General features: G+C 36.9%; 1 protein-coding gene and 1 pseudogene across 1 annotated transcript in view; both read right to left on the reverse strand.

Annotated features, from left to right (window-relative positions):
- The window catches only part of ZNF484 (zinc finger protein 484), a 432,825-nt gene that overhangs the window by 311,282 nt on the left and 96,875 nt on the right, over positions 1-24,668 (reverse strand). The window lies entirely within an intron of this gene.
- Positions 8,262-8,812, reverse strand: LOC116538254 (annotated as a pseudogene).

Raw genomic sequence — 24,668 nt, forward strand, 5'->3', positions numbered from 1 at the left:
AGTCTACACAATTTCAGGCAGCTGAAAGGTGAGGTAAAAGGCCAAAACTAAACCAGTCTATCCCACAGAAGAAATGCTCTTGTTGACATTTGAAGTGCACCCAAGAGGTACAAAGTTGCAAATGATTCACTAAATTTACTTCATTCTGCTCCAAGTACCTAAGAGTACAAGGAATTGCAATCTTCTTTCTTCCTTTTTAGAGGGCAGATGAGCAATAGAGAAAGGGAAGCCTCTGAGAACAGGGAGGTAGAGGGGACAGCAAAGAGTCTATTACAAGGGGTGGGAGAGAAAGCAGGAGGTTTGGAAGCAGGGTATATCCAGCCCTCTCTAGCCTTCTTGGACAAGCCTCTCGTCTCTCATCTTTGTGACTACAATGGGGATTACCTTGTTTTAGTTTTTATGGTTACCTTTGTCTTATATATTTTTCATTTTATGTGAATTTATGGGTTGCAAGTGCAATTTTGTCACACACATAGTGGTCAAGGCAGAGCTTTTAGGGTATCCATCACCCAAATGCTATACATTGTACCCATTAGTAATTTCTCATCATCCCTCCCAATTCTGAGTCTCCACTGTCTATCATTCCACTGTCTACATCCATGTGAATATTTGTTTTAGCACTCACTTATAAGCCATATTTTCCTGTGTCTGGCTTATTTCACTTAGATAATGTCCTCCAGTTCCAACCATGTTGCTGATTTCATTCTCTTTGTGGCTGAATAGTATTCTATCAGGCATATATACAACATGTTCTTTATCCAGTCACCCACTGGTGAATCCTTAGGTTGATTCCATATCTTTTCTATTGTGAATAATGCTGCAAGAAACCTGAGTGCAGGTATCCCTTTGAAATGTTAATTTCTCTTCCTTTGAGTAGATACCCAGTAGTGAGATTGCTGGATCCAACAGTCATTCTATTTTTAGTTCTTCAGGAAATCTCCAACTATTTTCAGTAAAGGTCGTACTAATTTACATCCCCACCAACAGAGTATAAGCATTCCCTTTTTTCCATATCCTCACCAACATAACAGATGGGACATTTCATCTTTTTAACAATAGCCATTTTTGACAGGGGAAGATGATCTTATTATGGTTTTAATTTGCATGCTCTGATGATTACTGCTGAGCATTTTTATTTTCAAATGCCTATGTTGGCCATTTGTGTGTCTTCTTTTGAAAAATGTCTATTTATATCCTTTGACCACTTTTAAAGAACATTATTTGTTCTATTTTTTTTTTTTTGAGATAGTTTCCCTCTGTCACCCAGGCCGAGTGTAATGTGGAATGCAGTGACGCAATCTTGGCCCACTGCAACCTCCTCCTCCTGGATTCAAGGGATTCTTGTGTCTCAGCCTCCCAAACAGCTGAGATTACAGGCACCCACCACTATGCATGGCTAATTTTTGTATTTTCAGTAGAGACAGCGTTTCGCCATGTTGGCCAGGCTGGTCTCAAACTCCTCGCCTTAGGTGATCCAGCTGCCTTGGCCTCTGAAAGTGCTGGGATTATAGGCGTGAGCCACCGTGCCTGGCCTTGTTTGTTCTTTTTGTGGTTGAGATGTTTGTTTCTTTTATATCCTGGATATTAGTCTCCTATGGGATAAATAGTTTTCAAACATTTTCTCCTATTCTGTGGGCCGTTTACACTTGGTTATTTCTTTTGCTGTGGAGAAGCTTTTTAGTTTACTTGTCTCGTTTGTCTAATTTCGGTTTTGTTGCCAGTTCTTTTAGGTAATAGTCATAAATTCTTTGCCCAGACCAATGTCCAGAATTTTCTCTAGGTTTTCTTTTAGTATTTTGATAGTTGTGGGTCTTACGTTTAAGTCTTAACTACATCTTAAATTGTTTTTTGTATATAGTGAGAGATAAGGGTCCTGTTTTATTTTTCTGCACATGGCTATCTAATATCCCAGCACCACTTATTGAAAAGGGTGTCCTTTCCTCAATGTTTCTTCCTGTTAGTTTCGTCAAAGGTCAGTTGGCTGCAACTATGTGGCTTTACTTCTGGGTCCCATATTTTGTTTCATTGATCTTTGTGTATATTTTATAGAAGTACTGAACTGTTTCGGTTACCATAGCTTTAAATCATAATTTCACATCATAATGTTATGCCTCCAGTTTTGTTCTTTTGCTTAGAATTGGTTTTGCTATTTGGGCTCTTTTTTTTGATTCCATACGAATTTAACATTGTTTTTTCTAATTCTGTGAAAAATGACATTGGTATTTTGATAGGGATTGCATTTCATTTATAGATTGCTTTGGGCATCATGGTCATTTTAACAATATTAATTCTTCTGATTCATGAACATGGGATATTTTTCCATTCATTTGTCTCATTGGCAATTTCTTTTGTCAGTGTTTTATAGTTTTCCTTGCAGAGATCTTTCACCTCCTTGCTTAAATATATTCCTAGGTATTTTTTTTTTGTAGGTCTTGTAAATGAGATTTCCTTCTCAGTTAGTTTGTTATTGGTATATAGAAATACTACTGATTTTTGTATATCAATTTTGTATCAACTTCACTAAATAGCTTTACTAAATTCATTGATCAAATCCAATAGTGTTTTGGTGGAATCTCTAAGTTTTTCTAGATACATAATCCTGTCATCAGCAAACAGGAATAATTTGATTTTCTCTTTTCCAATTTGAAAGTCTTTCATTTCTTTCTCCTGCCAGATTGCTGTGGCTCAGACTTCTAATACTATGTCAAATAGGAGTGGTGAAAGTGGGAATCCTTGTTGTGTTCCAGTTCTTGAGAAAATGCTTTCAACCTTTCCCCCATTCAGTATGATGTTGGCTGTGGGTTTGTCACATAAGCCTTTTATTATTTGAGGTATGTTACTTCAATGTCTAGTTATTTATTTTTATCATGAAGCGATGCTGAATTTCATCAAATGATTTTTCTGCATCTATTGAGGTGATCACATGGTTTTTAATCCTTTATTCTGTTTTTGTGATGTATTACATTTATCAATTTGCATTTGTTGAATTATCCTTGCATTCCTGATATAAAACCCACTTGATCATGGTGTATTACCTTTTTAATGTGCCATTGAATTCCATTTGCTAGTGTTTGGTTGAGGATTTTTGTGTCTGTGTTCATCAGAGATATTGGTCTGTAGTTTTCTTTTTTTTTTTTTTGTCTTTGGTTTTGGTGTCAGAGTGATACATCAGCAAATAATAAAACCAGAGATCACAACCAAAGTTCTGTTTATGGCGCCTCCTTTCCTCCATCGGCTCTTGATGACACTGCCTTCTCCAGGTCCTTGTGCCAGGCCTGCCTCTGACCAGACTTGCTCAGTTTTCTTCTTATACCTCTGTCTTCTGCTGTGGTAACTTCTTCTTTACAATATAGTTTTTATTAATTTTCATCATTTTTGAGAGTCTGAAACTTCATGTGCCGTCTAACAAATATTTTCTAGTAGTTGAATCAATGAAGTGTCTTAAAATCATAAAAGTAACTAAAACTTAAACTGTTATTCAGGAGTGAGAAAGTGGTTGACATTATATTTACCGAAACCTCAGACTTATTTATTGAATTATATCTTATCACTTCTCTGAACCATGAAGGAGATAGTGATGTTAATTACATATGCAATTCTTGGTTCAGGTTATGATATTTGAAAATTTTCTAATTCTTAGTAAAATTTCTGCAAGTGTAATAAACCCTGGTATATTTTTTCCCACAGATCATATATTTGAAAGGAATCACCAGATTACACAAAGTCTACTTATTATTATCTTTTTTACAAAAATGCAAATTATATGATACAGCCAGAGAAAGAAAAAGTAAACAAGCATTAGGAGTCTGAGAGACATTTTGACATCCCAACTCTCCAGGGCCACCTTTTTTGCACACACAGGACCAGGCTGTGTCTCTACTTTGAACCTCTAAGACCTGGACCAGGAATTTCGGCTTCATGGGAGTTCAGAGAAGCCCTCAACAGGGGTGTTTTAAGTCCCTTTAGTCATGTAAGCAAGCCATGCTTTTTAACTGGTTATGTCAGTGGCAACCTATTAGTAATGAAACTAAGTATCAAAGTCTCCAGGTCAGAACTTAAACAGAATTAGGTAAACCTTCCGGCCTTAGCTTAGCCAGCAGTCAAAAACCAGATATCCAGGTGTGTCCAGATGCAAAGACAGGGGTTTTCCAGTCCAAGCTACAAATCGATTTTATCTACATACACGTCTTGAAAACTTAAGAAAGTAGGAGGGTTTGTAGTAAAGATTTTTGTTGTTTTTTTTTTTTTTAGACAAGGTCTCACTCTGTGACTCGGACTGGAGTGCAGCAGTGTGATCAGAGCTCACCGCAGCCTCAGCATCCTGGACTCAAGGGACCCTCTTGCCTCAACCTCCTGAATAGCTGGGACAATAGGCATATGCCACCATGTGAAAATTTCTTATTTTTCTTAGAATTGGAGCCTACGTTGCCCAGGCTAGTCTTATCTAAAGAAAGGTCTGGTTTTTACCCTTGGCTTCTTGGAGATAATCTCTAGCTCTTGGAATATCATGCCTGATAGGAATGTCTTTGCTGTTCTGGGCACCTTGAGCCAGCCAGATTTTAACAATGTGATTTAGAGTGGTATTGGGGCTTTGAGTCACAGGCTATAAATAACATGTCCTGCAGGGACGAAAACTTAAGACAGCCACATGCACAGTTAACTGTCTAGTAATGGATAAGACTCTGACATCAAGGCTTGGGCAAGCATCCCTGGTTGGCAGTACTACCTGAGCAATGTCACACAATGATGCCAGGAAATGCTGTCCTGATTCCACAGGGAGAACATAATAGGAAGTTTCACATTTGGTACTTTCTTAGGCTTTACTCTATGCTTCTCTTTCCTTGACTGATATTAATCTGTATTCCTTCCCTGTAATAAATCATAACCGTGAGTATAACACCTTTCTGTGAGTTCTGTGAGCCCTTCTAGTGAATTATCAAACCTGAGAGTAGTTTTGGGGATCCCTTGAACTTGAAACTGGTGTTAGAAGTGAGAGTAGTCTTATAGACTGTGCTCCCTTTAACTTTAACAAGAGGTAAAAGATGGTCTTCTTTAAAACCCCACACATTCTGTATTTTATAATAAGAACACAGGACTTTTATTCTGTATGATAGGCTGACATAGAGATATCAGCAAGATGTGCTGGGGCAGCGTTGGAAGTATAGGTTGGATGAGTAAGAAATCATAGAATTGGTTCCAGTCTTGAAAGCTAAGGATAGCAGATCGAAGAGTGTGGATGTTTGTTCTTTACCAAACAACCTAATCATTTAGAAGAGTAAAATATCAAAAATATTTATGTTACATTATATAAAGATACCTTTGGCAACTTGAAAGAGGAGATCTAAATGCATAAAGAGAATCAAAGGAGAGGATGTTTGAAAAATAAAGGCAATTCCAGGGTTTCAAGCCTGAGTGGTAAGGGGTAAATTATCAGTAGGAGAGGAGCAGGTTTTAGAGATTTGCTGCCTAGAAGAGTTTTGTGCTTGTTGAGCTTGAGGTACCTGTAAGACATTCGCATATTAAAAATCCACAGTAGCTTCTATTCTGGAACTAAGAAGAGAAATTGAGCATGAACACATACCCGTGATAGCTACTTAAACCTGGCAAAATGGATAGAGTTGCCAAGTAGAGGATGGAAATGAGAAGCAAAGAAGATTGGGGTAGATTTTATGAACACCTACATCAGAAATGAGGCAAAGGAGGAGAACTGAAGAGGAGCAGGTGTTAGAGCTGTCGTAAAGCCCAGCATAGCAACCTACAAAAGGGAGTCTTAGGGAGGGGTGGCAGAAAATCAGCCGGCATTATTTTTTAAACTGCATACTTACAAACGCACATTTTTGTTATCATTAGGCTTTTGTTTACTTCTTGAACAAGTTCGAATCAATAGAGCCTCATGGCCCTTTTATAAGCCAGCACATTTTTCTCTAAAAGTCTCTCACAATACTACTCACAAGCTGTATTATCTGGTTACCTTCTTCTTTCCTAGATTGTAAATTTATTGAGGAACCGCCCAGATACACAAGTAGCCCATAACTAGTGCTCCAGTTCAAAACATCCCTGTCATAGTTCAGTAGTTTAAAACAAAATCAGTCTTCCAGTAAAGAGAAGTAAGGTTTCTCTGACAAAAAGTGGATCTTTGTATTCCCTGAGTTACCACATTTTTATTACCAGAATACTTATTTTCAAAGTATAATTTTCAGAAATTAAAAATATGATACAAACATATTTGAGGTCTTTAGAATTTCTTCTAAGGAAAAGAATATTCTCAGTGAAATCTGGTTCAGATCGAATAAGTAAACAGTTCCTGGACAAATGATGTGACATTCCTGAGCTGTTGTTTCTCTTTTGGGTTTCTCTCTGCCCAGAGTTCTTCCCCAGGATCTCTGTGAAACTCAAATTAGAGAATGTATGGGAAAAACCTTCTAAATTACGAAGTATTAAATTATAAGACATATGTTAGGAATCACTATTCCCCAAGAAAGCTGCTTCCCCAGGTGCCTCACCCTAATGGGATTCAAACCCATTTAGAGGAACAAAAATATAGAGACAAACACTTCCCTCATGCATGTAGGTGGATTTTAAAGGACCCACAATGAGATTAAAGGTCATTGCACATGTTAGTTGCCCCCTTTCACACTTATTTGAAATTTGTTTTTTCAGCCCATATTAATTACGGAAGTCCCCTCCCCATGAAGCAATAGAATTCTGCTGTGTCACACTCTTGAAATGCTGGCATTTTGATTTATGTTGTCAGGATTCACTTTGGAATCAACAAAGATAACGCTATATAGAAATGCCAAACTATTAACAACTGTTGTTTAATTTCATTAGAAGAAAAGATGGCTTACGCTTGAAAATAATTTGTTTTTAAAATGTGGTGGCAACATTTTGAATTATTCTTGTTGAGTACACAGATTGTTTACCAAAAACTTTCAACAAATTAAACAAAATGTGAAATTGCCATTTGACCTCTGAAGCTGTCTTTCTCATATATAATTTTATCACTTTTATAAGATCCTTGATAAGATTTCTCATGGAGTATGCGAATCAGCAAAGAACATCCTTGTTTTTTCCGCTTTATCATAGATTATTGTATTTCACTTTCTTTCAGCTCTGTCCTCTAGCAGGCATAGCATTGGGAGCACACACCGCAGAGCCTGTTGCTATCTGTTGACACGGCTGTGCGATGTGATCAGTCATGGATTGTCCTGGGCATTACACAGTCCATTGACTTTGGATACAACAATACGTTCTTGTTTTATATTGGCTGTTCTATGTTATTACTAAAGGAAGGTGTTCCTTCTTAATTCCAATAAATTTCATTTCCATTTTGTGAGATCTGTCTTTGTAGTTCTTTGCCTCCTTTCTCTTCCCATGATTCTCCTTCATATTCTAGGCTTTTTTTTTTTTTTTTGCCTGAGATGGAAGGACCATTTCTTCGTGGAAAATAAATAAGTGACATAACACATTAAATAATTCAAACTTGGCTCAGGTGAAGTGTTTGCAGTCACACAGTCTTGTACTATCCTTAAGCCAGAGTAATTTAAATTACACTCATGTTAGTAACTAAAATATTACTCCCTTTGTAAACATCAAATCAAATCAACATCTTACGTGAATTCTGAGATTATCAGGATACAAAGCATTTCAGATATGTTACAGGTTTTTTTTTTATTTTTAAGATATAAACTTATTAAACCGTTGACATTAACAATTTATTAATTAATATGTTAACTATAAAAACCTAGAAGTCCCAGGAATTAGATTTCAAAGGATTTGGTCTCAAAGAATTCCTTATAAATGATTTCAAGGTGACATTCCTTGTTAAACTGGGACTTTTTCTGCTTTGGGGCTTGTGTTGCCCCAGCTGTGGCCAAGATTCAAATGAGTCAGCAGCACATGAAGTTGTGGAAATGAGAGGTTCACATTCACTCTTATCCAAGTTTCAGCAAATAGCCCCCTATTTCCCATTTAATGGAATGCAGTTTCTTCTGCGATTCCTTTGGCATAATGAGGCGCTAGACTCCCCATTTCTCCCACTCAAGGAAGAGCCATCTGCATTCTTGTCTTCACACGTGAGTACTTGTCACAAGTTAAAACACTGGCCAAATCATCACCTTAGGACGCCTTGTATGCATTCAGGTAAAAACATCTGGGGTGGGAGGACGGTGCTTTCTCTCAGTTCTCGCGCTCACCCCTCAGTCACTTAGCTGGTCACAGTTGGGCAGGTAGAAGTGGGCTAAACATTTAAAAACTCCTCATTATCGTGTCCAGAAGTAGATGAATGCTGCTAACACCCATGACAGGAAAACCGGGACCGGCAGTTTTCTCCATAATGCCAGCGAGTAGGAGGGCCTGAAGAAGTAACAAAAGCCATCCCAGCCGCCCTGAGCCTCCAGCCAGGCACGGTGCTGCCCCACAGCCGCGAGCTCAGCAAGGCCACCAGGCGCTGGCAGTCCCGGGCGACGTCGCCCTCCGGCTCCTTAGGCCGCGACTGGAAGCCCCACGTCTTCCACCGGGCGGCCACCAGCCGCCCCTCTGTAGCAGCGTCCCCGCGAAGGCCAGGAGCATCACCACGTTGCCCCAGGTGGGGCCGGGACTGTCGGAGAGCAGGGCCTCCGCCATCCTCGCCACCAGCTCGACGCGGTTCCCGGGGTAGCCGAGGTAGGCGGAGAAGAAGGCCCGGTAGAGTTTCCGTCCACCCGCGGCCATGGCGCGCAGCGCAGCGGCCTCGGGGGTGCCGGCTCCCAGGAGCAGTTCTCCAGGTGGTCCGCCACCAGCCGCTCAGTGCGCGCCGCAGCGGGTCAGCCATGGTCCGGCCTCTCACAGGTATTTTTTTTTAAGCAACCTTGAAAGTCTTTTTCCTACTTCAAAATTTGACAGAATAAGAGAAGCCTTTTTCTGTGTGATTCTTTAAGATCAAACATATGTCAAACTCTCAGATAATATTCTAGCTAGAAATAATAAATATTACAGATCAGTACGATATAACCTTAGCTGTTGGTGAGACAATTTCTTTGATATTGAGAAAGTTTGAAAGTATGTCTTACAACAGTATAAGAATAGATGATCCTTGGTAAGGAGTAGTGGAATTCTGGGTAAATTGTACTTTTTTCCTGGTAAACAAAATTTTATTTGTTGTACCAGACTACTATGTATCTTAAGAATAAATTTCTGTAGGATATGCAAATCACAAGAGAATATTTTATCCTAATTTTACAAAAGAATAGTGCATGACAGGATAGGATTCATATTTCAGGAGAACTAAAGGATGGAAAAAAATAATCTTAGCTGATCCTCATCATAAAATATATACAGAGGAGATAAGACATACCAAATGCTATAATAAACTGTCACTTTTAGTCAACTAATGAAATGAAGCATGGTATGGCTATTCTTTGTAGCCTATACACCATTATGGAGTAATCAGGAAACATAAATCAGGTATAGCAATAGGCAAAATAGGCAATAATATTCATTATTGTTGAAATGGCCAAAAAAAAAAGTCTGTAGTTTTCAGTATATGTCTTTTGCCCCCTTTGTTGTGTTTAACCCTAAGTATTTTATTATTTTATGCTATCGTAAGTGGAATTACTTTATTGATTTCCTTTGCCTTGTTCATTGTTAGTGTGTACAAACACAATTGAGTTTTACATGTTGATTTTGTATCCTATAACTTTGCTAAATTTATGTATTAGTTCTAATAGGTTTTTGCGATATTTTTAGGGTTCTCTACATATATGATCATATAATCTGAGAAGAGAAATGATTTAATTTTCCCCTTTCCATTTTGGGTAGCTTTTTGAATTTCCTCTTCTTGCCCAATTGCTCTGGTTAGGACTCTAAGTGCTATGTTGAATAGACTGGCAAAACGGCATCCTTGCCTTGTTCTTGATCTTAGAGAAAACCCTTTCAGGCTTTGAACACTGAGTGTGATATAAGCTGAGGGGTTTTATTTATTACCTTTATTAAGTTGAGGTAGTTTCTATTCCTAGTTTGTTCAGTGTTATTTTGGTAAATTTTGAATTTTGACCAAGTTGTTAGTCAAGTGCTTTTTCTGCATCAATTGAAATAATTGTGAATTTCTTCATTATTTCTGTTAATTTGGTGTGTTATATTGACTGATATTTCTTTGGTCTAACATCCTTTCATTCCAGAAATCAGTCTCACTTAAACACTGTCTATAACCCTTTTAATTAGCTGTTGAATTCTGTTTGCCAGTATTTTGTTGAGGACTTTTGCATCAATGTTCATCATGAAAAACAGTCTCTTGTTTTATTTTCTTGTAGTTTCTTTGTGTGGGGTATTAGAGTATCACTGGCCTCACAGAGTGAGTTTGAAAGTGTTCTTTATTCTTCGATATTTTGGGAGAGTTTGAGAAGGATTGGCGTTACATCTTTAAATGTTTGATAGACTTCATCAATTAAGTCATCTGGTCCTAGGTTTTCTTTGTTGAGAGATTTTTGATAACTGCTTTGATCTCTTCTCATAGATCTATTAAAGTTTTCTATTTCATCTTAATTTTGTCTTGGTAGACTGTATTTCTAGGAATTTATCCATTTCATCCACGTTAAACAATATATTGGTGTATAACTGTTCCTATTAATTTTTCATAATCTTTTTTATTTTGGTAAAATCAATTGTAATGTCCCCTCTTTCGTTTCTCATTTTAGCTTCTTTTTCTAGTTCCTTAAGGAATAAAGGTAGGTTGTTGATTTAGTTCTTTTATAGTATAAACATCTACAGTTATAAAATTCGTTACTTTTTCAGCACCCCACAAATTTCAATACATTGTGTTTACATTTTCATTTCTCTCAATATGTTTTCTAATTTTCCTTGTTTTTTTGTTTGACCTATCAGTTACTTAAGGGTTTGTTGTTTAATTTCCACATATTTGTAGACTTTCCAGTTTTCCTCCTGCTATTGATTTCTAGTTTCATTCCATCGTAATAAAAAAAGTACCTTGATGATTTTAATCTTTTAACTGTATTAAGACTTTTTTGGGGGCTTAGCATATGGTCTGTCCTGAATTATGCTCCATGTATACTTGAGAAAAACTGTATATTCTATTGTTGTTGGGTAAAGCGTTTTGTATATGTGTATTAGTTTCAGTTGGTCTATAATGTTGTTCAAATCCTCTGTTTCTTTACTGATCTTTTCTCTGGATGTTTAGTCAATTATTGAAATTGTGATATTAAAGTCACTATAATTATTGTAGATCAGTATTTTCTTCCTTTCAATTATGTCAATGTTGATTTCACACATTTACAAGCTCTGATGCTCAATATATATATATATAATATCTATGTTTATATATCTATATGATGTTATATCTTCTTGGTGAATAGACCCTTTTGTCATTGTATAGTGTCCTTCTTTCTTTCTTGTGACAGTTTCCAACTTAACATCTCTTTTATCCAATATCATAGCCACTCCCTGCTCTCTTTTTAGTGTTTGCATGAATTATCTTTTCTCCATTCTTTTCCTTCCCCAATGCATGTCCTCAGATTTATAACAAGTCTTGTGTAGATAGTATATAATCGCATCTTTTTTTTTATCCAGTCTCCCAAAATATAACTTATCATTAGAGTTACTATTGCCATTTTGCTATTTTTTTCTATGTCATTTAGTGTTTTTTTCCCTTTATTTCCTCCCTTACTACCTTCCTTTGTGTTCAGTTGATTTTTCAGTGACATTTCTTTAATTTTCTTCTTATTTCTCTTTGTGTACGTTCTCTAGATGTATCTTTTGTGTTACCATGGGGATTACATAAAACAGTTAAGTTAAAACAATCAGTTTTAAACTGATAGCAACTTAACTTCAATCACATCCAAAAACTCTACTCCTTTATAACTCTCTTTACACTCCCACTTTATGCTATGTCACAAATTATATCTTCCTATATTGTGTAACCATTGATACAGATTTATAGTTATACTTGTACATTTTAAATCCTGATTAATTATTAAAAGTGGCATTACAAATGAAAATTATAACACAATTTTAAAATATTTGTTGATATATTAATTTATATTTTTATATGGCTTGAAGTTACTGCCTAGTGTCCTTTGTTTCAAGTTGAAGGACTTCTTTTAACATTTCTACTCAGGAAGGTCTAATGGCTACTATTAAGCAAATGATATCAATTATCTATCACCAGGAGTGAAAACCCTGACACTTCTTCCTACTGCATCTTGCTATTGGAAACATGGTACAGCAAATCACTGAATAATGTTTTACTCACTTAGAGTAGAGGCAGAGTATGATCAGCTCCAATAGCGGGCATGGGTCTCCCATGGCCAGCAGGTCCTGCCCAGCAGCTGACACAGGACAACTTATCTGTACACACCTCTCTTGTGCTACCGAAGGACCCCTCCTCTCCCTGCGAGGAGCAAATATAGTATCAGGTTTGGCTAGGTGCTGTATTATGTACAATTTTAAGCTGAACAAAGGAATACACATTGAGTCAGAAACAGGCTAAGATATTCCCACACACAGGATAATCCCAGTACAGGTTATGAAGGCTCTTTATTCTTTTGGTAAATAAGTGTTCCAGTCCCTAGGTTCATTGTCACATGGATAAGTGAGGGTCAAAAGATTGCATGCAGAAGACTGCCTTTCCCAACAGTAACAAACTCCTCACTTTTTATCTAGAAATGTCTTACTTCTCTTCATTTTTTTTGAAGACTGGCTTTGCTGAATATTAGTATTTTCAGTTGACAGGATTTAAAAAAATCAATTAAATATATCATCCCACTGCCTTTTGGCCTAAAATTTTCTAATGAGAAATCCACTATTAATCGTATAGATTTTCTTACACATATTGAGTCACTTTTCTCTTGCTGCTTTTGAGATTCTCTTTGACTTTTGACAATTTGATTATAACATGTCGTAGTGTGGATCTTTGTGGATTCAGCCTATTTAAAAATCACTGAGCTTCTTGCATTCATATATTCATTTCTTTCTTTCTTTTTTTTTTCTTGTGAAACAGAGTCTTGCTCTGTCACTGAAGCTGGAGTGCAGTGACACGATCTCAGCTCACTGCAACCTCCATCTCCTGGGTCAAGCAATTCTTGAATCCAGGAGGCAGGGGTTGGAGCTGAGATCATGCTGCAGCCTCCTGAGTAGCTGGGACTACAGGCACACATCACCATGCTAATTTTTTCTTGTGTTTTTGGTAGAGACGGGGTTTTACCATGTTGGCCAGGCTCTTCTCGAACTCCAGACCTCAGGTGATCCACCCGCCTCAGCCTCCCAAAGTACTGGGATTATAGGCATGAGCCACCGTGTCTGGCCTGTATATTCATTTCTTTCCTCATGTTTGGGAAGTTTTCATTCATTGTTTCTTCAGATAAGCTCCCCGTCTCTTTATGTCTCTCTTCTTCTTATGGTACTTCCATAATGCATATGGTTCACTTGACAATGTCCCATACGTCCCTTAGGCTCTGTTCACTTTTACACATTCTTTTTTCTTTTTGCACTTCAATTCCAACAATTACAAATGACATATATTCAAGTTTACCAATTCTTTCTTCTTGCTGATCAAGTCTCCATTTAGTAAAATTTTCAACGAAGTTCTGTTTCTCAGGTTCAGAATATTTGTTTGTTGTGATTTAAAAATTATCTCTTTGTTGATATTCTCATGTTGTTCATAAAATACCTTCCTGAGTTTGCTTATATGTCTGTTCAAGTTCTCCTTGAGCTCCTTGAGCATACTTTAGACAGTTGTTTGAACATCTTTCTCAGATAAGCCCAAGGTCTGCTGTCCTTTAGGATCAGTTTCTGGAGATTTATTTTGTTCCTTTGAGGGGGCTATGTTTTCCTGTTTCTTTGTATGCCTTGTGATCTTTTGTTGAAAATTGAGCATCTGAGAAAAGTAGCCTTGTCTCCTAGCTTTATGTGGATTGTGCAGAGGAAGACCTTTACTAATCATCCTGGCATAAAGGTATAGGCGCCTTTCATACGTTTACTGGAGATGTATCTTTCCTTGGCTTGTGTGTATGCTTTTGTTCCAGTTCCTTATATACAAGGCTGCTTTAAATGTCTTAATTTCCCAAAGAGGCATATCACTGCTTCTTCTTAGAGGCCTTAGAATTTTTATTGTATTTCTTTGCCTATAATCTGTGCCACCAGTGGGTCTTCTGATCTTCTATGGCTCTTAGTCACCGTGGTGCTTGCTTTAAATGACTTTGAACATGTTATTCAAACTATGCCACCATTCCCATCAGCTTTTTCAATCAGGCAAGACAGAATTAGTCTTCTAGTCAATCTCCAGATAAGCTCCTGTCTTCCTCTTCCAGCTTGAGGCAAGAACTTGGATTGGGCAAATTCCTCCTCATCACACCACACTATGTTGAGGAGGAGGCAGGTTAAGGGCAAGAAAAATGCCATGAAACTTTGTACTGCTTCTAGTGTAGCTTTTTCTTCAATTAGGCATTTGCTTTGTCGCTGCAGCTTCTTGGCCAATTTTAAGAGTTCTTACAAAACTACTTTGGTCTATGTATATTTTTATTTGACATTTTCATGTGAAAATATGGCCCTGGAGTTTCCTAGCCTGCCACTTGCATAATTTTAATGAATGAAGTAAAATGACAAAATCAGATACAGGACATATTTTATAATATGAATATAAAATATCTTAGGAAGAACAATTTGGATGATGGCATGAATGTTAATCCTTCTCTTTTAGCAAAAGCACTTCCACATCATTAATAGCGCTCCCTCTCTCAGGGAGTGCCAAAGTCGAGTTCTTTCAGTGTCACAGACCCAGCTCTTAGTGTTTAGGTTTATGTACATCTGCTCTGCTTCTGAACAGTACATTACTTCAGAGTTAATCATTTATTGCCTATTTCTAAAAGCAGCAGTAGCTTCTAGTTGGCGTAATTATCAACTGCTTACATTTAAAATAATACAATGTAATTTAATATCTGACTGTGACAAATGCCTGTGAGATTTGCCTCCAAATGCAGGCACTAGTGCCTCCTTGCTGGTCACCCTCCTCTCCTTCTCTGTTCTCCAAAGCCCCTCAAACTTTCTTCCCATGGAGGAGTGTATTAGTCTGTTTTCACACTGCTGATAAAGACACACTGGAGACTTTCTTTCTTATAAAAGAAAGAGGTTTAATTGACCAACAGTTTCACATGGCTGAGGAGGCCTCAGAATCATGGTGGAAGAGCAAGGGATGTCTTACATGGCGGCAGGCAAAGAGAGAATAAGAACCAAGTGAAAAGGGTTTTCCCTTATAAAACCATCAGATCTCATGAGACTTATTCATGAACACAAGAACCGTATGAGGGAAACCGCCTCTGTGATTCAGTTATTTCCCACTGAGTCCCTTCCACAATATGTGGGAATTATGAGGGCTACAATTCAAGATGAGATTTGAGTGAGGACATAGACAAACCATATCAAGGACTTCTTGTGAAGGAGTGGCATCAGATCCTCCTTACTTGCTCATTGTCACGATCCTGCATTTAACTGACGGGGCAACTCCAAATAGTGCAGTGTCACTGTAACTCTGAAATTCCCCTGAATATAGGAGCATTCAAGTGAAACTGTATCAAGTCTTAGTTAAAAGGAGAAGACAAAATAGCAATTTAAAAAGGGTAAGAATGAAAATTTTTGTTTTCTAGCCATCATATAAGCATTTGTATTATATAAACTTGTAGTTAAATATTATGAAGTCATGTTTGTTAGAGATTTAAAACATGATATACTTGTACGACATTTAAGCAAATAAGTGATTCTGTGCCAGCGACTTGAATTGTACATATTTGATTTAATGCTAAGTTATAAATAACATATATTTTATGAATATATAATATTCACTTTCAACTCGAATTCTTTGAGAACAATTCCCTAAATGGATACATTAAAAATCGCAGAATGCAATAGAAAGGGAGTTACCAAAAACACCTACAAAACATAAAAATGAAATTCAAGTGGTCCAATAGATAGGAAAGTCTCCTGGGGCTCAGAAAATTACAGGCCTTAAAAAATATTGACTAAGTGGCTTCATCCAAGATTACTGCTTTTTTTAAAACAGGATATGAGAAGATTTAAATGATGTAGTTCAGAACACTTAGAAATGTATCTTGTGGCATTAAACAGGATAGACTCTTAAAAATAAATGGTCAGCTTAACAACTGACACTGTCCCAAATCCTATTCAAATGGGATTCCAAGCATTTATGAGCATGCCACGGTAGTAAGAAATTGGAAGGAACTGCAACCTTTAACATGAGGATGTTTGCAAAATGGTGCAAAGTTGGAAGAGGAATAGAAATTACTGAAACATCTCTCTACAGCATTATAATTGCTAACTGTCTATTTAGCACTTGATTTTATAGATGAAAAATTGAAACGGAATTGAAGGATACATGTTTTTATTGTTTCTATTTATAGATAGAGAACAGGAATGGAGTATTCAAACAACTCACCAATAACACAGATCTGACTCCAATTTTGTGGGTCTCCTTATCTATGTTATGCCTTCCCAATCAGGAATAGTCTCTATTCACTCTCAGTAAAAGTGCTGAAAACGCTAAAATACAAGGTCCTTAATGTAGGTTTGAGATTTTCTAAATAAGTTACACTTTTTTTTAGAAATAATTTGACAGAAGTTATATTCATTTTTTTCACCGGATGTTATTTGAGTACCTATTATATTTCACTGGGTCTGAATATTTTCCTTGTGGTTAAAGTAAATGAATAAACAGAAGCAAATATAGATTACCAATTTACATAAAGAAATGCATTTGTTAATGGGCGTACATCTAAATTAATATACTAGATCCTTTCAGATAAATATTATTTCACTCTTTTAATAGAAAAACAGATGGAATCTCTTAGAGGTTAAGTACTATTGCCAATGTCATACAGCAAATAGTTGACCCAGACTTGGAACCCAAGTCAGCAAAGATTGTGAATCCCTTAATTTTCAGCGATGTCATACTGAGCGATAGAATTTCACAGGTTCACTAATAGAAAAGTCGCCGACACATGCAAACTCTATATCTAATTATTCATAAGAAACTTATAATTTATATAGATTTGAAATGAATCAGGCATCTAGAAATAAAATTTATTTAAATATGCAGTGATGGTCATTTTGGGGACAAAGTAAATTTAGTGGCTTACCAGCCATTAAAAATGGATTTCTGCCGGCTAGACATGAGACACAGCCGTGGAATGGACAGGAAGATTTTGAATGAATGTGCCCATCCTGTGCACTGAACACAAGACCAGAGCGCTTCAGGCAGCTGCATAATCCATTACACCTGGCCATTCACACAGATGAAGTTATGAAGGGGCAAAAAAGTGTGGGGTAGAGAATATGGTTTCTGTATTCAGAGACATCTGGATATGAATTCCAATTTCCCCACTCACCCACTGTTTTTTTTTTGAGTAAGTAATACTAATTGTTAGTTTCCTAACTTGTAAAATTTGAATAGTAAGAGCTAGTCATAGTGTTATAAAAGAATGTATATGAAACTCCTACACAGGGCCCAACACTCTATAGGCACTTAGTAAATATTAACAGCCTCTGAATCTTGCCCTATAACCTCTTACCAGCTACTCAAGATCCCGGGTCTCTGTGTCCTTATGTGTATAAGAGGGATAAATATGGTACCTGTCTGCTAGGGTTGTTTGAATAGTTAAATAATTTTAAAGATATAAAGTGTTTGGCACAGTGTTCATGCCCACTCAGGTCACTGGATTAATGTCAATAATTTTGTTGTTGTTGTTGTTAGACTTTGTATAGATAAGAAAGTCTGAGTTACAAAAAACACACGACTTGCCAATGCCAGGTAACAGATTACTGGCAGATCCGCCAAACACCAGTATCTCCTGACTTTGAGTTTGTCCTCCAACAAGAAGCTCCACTAAACATTAAAACTGGAAACAAGGAAATCTAGAGACCTAATTCTGCTCATTCTCATAACTGCCGATTCAAACTCCACAAACCACTGCAGATGGGTATGTTTACAATGAATCCAGTAACACAAATAGGTGTTACTCCTTGGTAAAAGGCAAGGAAACCACTACTGATGCTTGAATTTGAAATATAATTATAAATATATAATTGTAAACATGTTGTCTAGCAAATATTCCAATGAAATTTTAAAAGTTTGAGTTTCTAAAAACAATCTTCTATGAATATTATAATCTCTCCTCCCAGCACGTCTGCTGGCAACTGGTAGCTCCCTGTACTGTACTACATTTGATGGACAGGAAGCACAGCCTGCTCACATTGGAATGACGTTCCATCTATGGGAACGTCAATATAGGACATTTTGGATCAATATAGGACTTTTCTTTGCTTAGCAATGTGGTTTCCACTATATATGTATTTCAGCATTTTCTTTTATAAACTAGGAAGGCATTTAATTTTTACTTTAAAGGTCAAGAAAAATTTAATTGTACCCCTCTGAATGACAAGTAAAAATATTATTAATAAAATGTTCGATTGCTCTAAAAATATTATAATTTTTTTCCATAAGCCTTATAGCAAGTAATCCTAAAGAAAAATTGATGAAAGTCAGAATTATGATAATTGCCATAGTCATAATTTAGAGCATACAATATATAGCTAATTCTTAGGTTCTATCTGATGGGATGTATTTTCTCTGGTTAGTCTTTGGAAGCCTTGGTATTAACACCTAAATGGTTATGACTATTATGATCAGTTTTAAATAGGACAGTGAACCTCAGTTCAGGTAAAAACATTTTTCTTAAAAAGTCAGTCTTATTCAACTCAATTGGACTATTTTTTTCTTTTAAAAATTATTTTTAATTGACACACAATAGTTGTACATACATATTTATGAGATGCATGTGACACTATCATACATGCATACAATGTATAAAGATCAAATCAGGGCAGTTGGGGTATCCATCATCTCAAATATTTATTATTTCTTTGTGTTGAGAAAATTCCTAATCTTCTCTTCTACGTATTCTGAAATATAAAATAAATTGTTTACTATAATCACTCTACTGTGTTATCAAACACTAGAACTTACTTATCAAACCATATTTTTGTATCTCTTAACCAGTATCTCTTCATCTCCCTCCTCCCCTTCCCAGCCTTTGGTAACCATGATTCTAGTCTCTATCTCCATGAGATCAACTTTTTAGCTCTCACATATAAATGAGATTGTGTGATATTTGTCTTTCTGTGCCTGGTTTATTTCACTTGAAATAACGTCCTCCAGTTCCATCCATGTCACTGTAAATGTCAGGATTCCATTATTTTCTTTATGGCCTAGTAGCATTTCATTGTGCATATCTATTGCATTTTGTTTATTCATTCATCCATTGATGAATTAGCTTGATTCTATATTTCAGCTATATAGTGCTGTGATAAACATGGGAGTATAGATACCTCTTTGATATTGTGATTTTTCTTTATTTTGGATCTGTGGGGTTGTTGGATCATGTGGTAGTTATATTTTTAGTTTTTGAGGAACCTCCACACTGTTTTTCATTCAACAGTGCTTTTGGCCAATACAGATGACATGCAACTCTGGATGAACTGGAACTTGAGAACTGGAATTATAAAGACTATGGAAACATATAAAATTTTCCAAAAGCTTAGAAAATATTTCACATTATTCGTATCTGTGTAAACACAGACAAATACAGAAGCACACATTAGCTTTTTCAGGCGTTCTGAATCACAAAAGCTTAAAAGTAAAGTAAATTTTAAAGATCCATTTTAAACCAGTTCAACATTCCACTCAGTCCAAAACCCACATCCATGGCATTCCAGATGCACAGCTCACTCATTCATTCACAGGGTATCTGGAGATGGATAGCCCGTCATACTGAAAGCTGACTTCTATTAAGGGCTTATCAGACGACCATAGGTAAAGGAGGGCAAACGTTATCTTCATTTTACTTCCTTAAATAGGCAGCGCAAACAACAAAAAAGTGATACATTTATTGCTTAGGTTTTCAGAAATGTGTTTATAGTTTCAGGATTGGTATCTCAAAGGAAAGATAATTCTATGAACTTATCACAGTTTGTTTAACCATTCACTGTGGGAAAGCATTTGGGTTATCTCCAGCTTTTGGTTAATATGAATAAAGCCACTATGAACAACTGTACACGTTTTCATGTGAACATAAATTTTCATTTCTCCGTAACACTGTAATGCCTAAAACTTTTATTGGTGGGTTGTATGACAGATCTGTGTTTATTTTATTAAAAAACACCATATAATTTTATGAAAGCACCATCTATTTTATAAACACCAGCTAGTCTTAAGTACTGAAGACTTTCTCCTATGTTTATTTTTCTAAAAAATTTATAGTTTTAGGCCGGGCGCGGTAGCTCATGCCTATAATCCTAGAACTTTGGGAGGCCAAGGAGGGCAGATCACCTGAGGTCAGGAGTTAGAGATCAGCTTGGCCAATATGGTGAAACCCCGTCTCTACTAAAAATGGCTCTGCATGGTGGTGGACGCCTGCAATTCCAGCTACTTGGGAGGCTGAGGCAGGAGAATTGCTTAAACCTGGGAAGCAGAGGTTGTAGTGAGCCAAGATGGCCCCATTGCCCTCCAGCCTGGGAGAATTGTTCATTTTTGGTAAGGACTGAGGTTGAATGTAAAGTTCATTGTTTTATCCATGGATGCATAATAATTGTCCCAACACAATTTATTGAAAGGTTATCCTTCCTCCATTTAATTGTTTTTACAGATTCATTGGGTATAATTGTGTGGGTCTATTTTTGGATTTTCTACTCCATTCCTTTGGTCTACGTGTCTCTGCTCTGCCAGCAACACGTTGCATTGTTTCCTGTAGACATATAGTAGCACCAGGCACAGGGATTCCTTCCACTTTACTCTTTCACTATTTTTGGAAACAATTTTTGTCCCTGTGTCTTTCCATATATATTTTACAATAAACTTGTTTATGTCTTCAAAACACTTTGTTGGGACTGTGATAAATATTATATAGATCAACTTTTGAGGAATTGACATCTTTATTTATTTATTTATTTGAAACTTAAAACTTTGTAAGTTTTAAGTAAGTTTCAAGAATTAGTCACGTACCCTCGACTAGATGTAAGGGGTACTTGGAATCTCAGCCCCTGGGTATATAGCCTCATCGCAGCAATAACTCCAAACTATGGCAGGAAAAGCATGGTATTTTGGTGGACAGCTGGCCGTCTCTACCACTATTGACCTTGTAGGTTTGGGACCTCAGACATAGTCAACATGTACCCCACTTTCCATCTGTGGCTCTGGAGGATGATGATATTTGAGGGGGCTCTTTAAATATGTTGAAATTTAAATATGTTGAAAAACATCTTTAAATATGTTCAAATTTCCAATTCGTTTACATGATCTGTGTCCATTTATTTAGGTCTTCTTTGATTCCTTTCATCAGTGTTTTCTACATTTTAGGATACAGATCTTTCACATATTTTGTTAAATTTATACATAATTTTGTACCTAAATATTTCCTTTTCTTTGAAAGAGTTTTAAATCATATTGTGTTTTAAAGTCCATCTCCACATGTCTGTTGTTAGTATGCTTTTGTGTGTTGATCTTATATCCTAAAAACTTGCTGAACTTACTTAACTAGTTCTACTCAGAAAATCATGTCATCTACAAACTGGAAGTGTTTAAATTTTTTCTTTCATTTATTTTTTTAAAATAGAGAACCCACAATTTAGTCTTATTAAGAGCAAAAAAAAAAAAAAAAAGAAAAAGAAACTTTCAATCATACTGGAAGAAACTTAGCTGTACACTTGGAAACTACTCAGACCACTCATGCAATGAGGACAATATTCTGCTAATAGAATCGATTTGCTGCTGCGTTTGTCTAACACTAGCAGCCATAAACAGGGCAGTACAACTAGTGTTTGCAACTATCTTTATAGTATTACAGTGTCAGACACATTTTGCTTCTCATCACACCACTGTTCAGTCAGTGCACCTGGGCTTTCTTCTCTTCCATAAAGTCATTTTGATATTGAAGGACTTGTCAGTCTCCTTAGGAGTTTTCCCCTTGTTCACGGTGGCAAGAGTGTTGTATGTAACATCAAGGAAACTTTTGACATCTAAGTAGTCTGCAGCCAGAAAAAGTTTAAAAAGTGCTTGTTGGTCAACTTTAAGGAATTCCTGATCCCAAACTTATGATATCTAAGAAGTCTGCAGCCCGAATAAGTTTAAAAAATGCTCATTGGTTAACTTTAAGAAATCCCTGTTCTGAGACAGGGGTGTGGTTTGTTCCCCTTTCTTTGTTCTCATCACCCTTGAAAGGAGGAGGGTTCTCAAATATCTGGGACTTATCAGTTATTCCTGCTGAGGTGCAACCAAGGAGCCTGAAAAAGATTTTTAACTTGCCAACTAACAAGACATCACTTATACAGTAAAACATTTGAATGTTAGAGGGATTTAAAAAAATACTCTGTAAGGACTTACAGTTCAAATATGCAACATACTAATTCCAGTTACACATTTTTACAACAATATACACAATGAGTCAGCCTGGAGCCTCATTCACAAAATAATTTACTCTCTTATTCCCTTAGGATACATTTTCCCAAAACCTCTGTTAGACATTTTTTTTAACAGAAACACAGCCCAAGCACTTACAGAGGCGCTTCCGGAGCTACTCAGTAGCTACTAGAACATCTCTTTTCAGCTAGAAGCTAAGGTATCGGTGGGAGAAGGGGCATGGTGGGAGGCAGATGCAAAGAGGCAGCAGCTCCTAACTGTCAACACAGCATTGTATTTACTTTCAGTTTTAAGTGACCATTTTCTAGGTCTCACCAAAATACACTTTTTAAGACAATATTTTAAATTACAAATATTGTAATGTTACACTTAGACCGTAAAGAGCTTTTATGAAAACCAAAGCATAACCTTGTTTTCATGGTAAAGGTGATTTTGAATTTTTGTTAAAAGCTACACTAAGTTGAGATGTATGCACAGAGACACATGCACACGTATATTCAGATTAATGAATAAATCATACTGTGAAGTCTGTAACATCAGAGGCCTATTTTTGGTGCTAAGGTTACATAAATAATCAGTAATTTTCATCTTATTTTAGTTCTGAAATGTAGATGTTCTTTTAACCATGAGTACCTTGAAGATCAAAGTGTTACCTACATGAAGGGAAACTTTGCTCATCTGTTAAAGATGTCTTCAGAATTTAAATGAACTCTATCTTGCAATCTCTGGGAGGAAAATAACTTGAAAATGGGCAAAGAAAAGCATGAAAAATCAGGCAGAGTGCAGTGGCGCACACCTGTAATCCCAGCACTTTGGCAGGCTAAGGTGAGTAGATCACTTGAAGTCAGGAGTTTGAGACCAGCCTGGCCAACATGGTGAAACCCCTGTCTCTACTAAAAATACAAAAGTGAGCCAGGCGTGGTGGCAGGCGCCTGTAACCCAAGCTACTCTGGAAGCTGAGGCAGGAGAATTGCTTGAATCCTGGAAGCAGAGGTTGCACTGAGCCAAGATCATGCCACTGCACTCCAGCCTGGGTGACAGAGCAAGATTCTGGCCCCTGTCCCCCTCCCAAAAGAAACCATGAAAATTCAGGCAGTCTGCATAGATCCTATGGAAAAGACGGAATGCAGCCCAGGTTTTTTTTTTTTTTTTCCCAAAGTTCATTTATTTATGTATTTATTTATTTTTACTGTAGTGAAATATGCATGACATAAAATTTGCCACTTAAACCATTTTAAAGTGTATAATTAAGTGACTTTAAGCATGTGCACAATGTTACACAAGCATCACTGCTATCTATTACCAGAAATTGTGGATAATCCCAAACAGAAACTGTATAGTCATTGAAGTCCCCACGCCCCCTGCCCTCAGCGTGGAAGCTTAGACTTTTCATGTTAATATCAAAAGGGCCCTCTTAGAGGGCTTCAGAGGCAGGATAAAAGACTCATTCCTCCTCTTGTCATTGGTATTACTCAAGTGAAAATATGCAGAGATATCTGGTGGTGGGTGGATGCAGACCCAAGCATCATGGTAATCTGCATTCTACTTTCTGCTTCTGTGAATTCATCTATTTTAGGGGCTTCAGATAAGTGGAATCATAAACTATCTGTCACTTTGAGTCTAGCTTATTTCACTTAGCATAATGTTTCAAGGTTCATTGATGTTGTAGCAAGTACCAGGTATTTCATTCTCTTTTTAAGGCTGAATAATATTCCACAGTATGTACATGCTGCGTTTTGTTTATCTGTTCATCTGTCCACACACTTGGGTTGATTCCACTGTTTGTTTATTGTGATTAATGCTTTCGTGCACAATGGTAGACAAGTATCTGGTTGGGTATTTCTTTTGGGTCTGTATCTAGAAGTGGAATTATTGGGCCAGGTGCCGTGGCTTATGCCTGTAATCCCAGCACTTTGGGAGACTGAGGCGGGTGGATCATGAGGTCAGGAGATTGAGGTCATCCTGCCTAACATGGTGAAAACCCGTTTCTACTAAAAATACAAAAAATTAGCCAGGCATGGTGGCTTGTGCCTGTAGTCCCAGGTATTGGGAGGCTGAGGAAGGAGAATTGCTTGAACCCAGGAGGCGGAGGTTGCAGTGAGTGAGCTGAGATCATGCCACTGCACTCCAGCTTGGGTGACAGAGACTCTGTCTCAAAAAAAAAAAAAAAAAAAAAAAAAAAAAAAAAAAAAAAAAA

This window comes from Sapajus apella, unplaced genomic scaffold (assembly GCF_009761245.1).
Source record: "Sapajus apella isolate SASKATOON/1434 unplaced genomic scaffold, GSC_monkey_1.0 scaffold118, whole genome shotgun sequence".
Classification (NCBI taxonomy): Eukaryota; Metazoa; Chordata; class Mammalia; order Primates; family Cebidae; genus Sapajus; species Sapajus apella.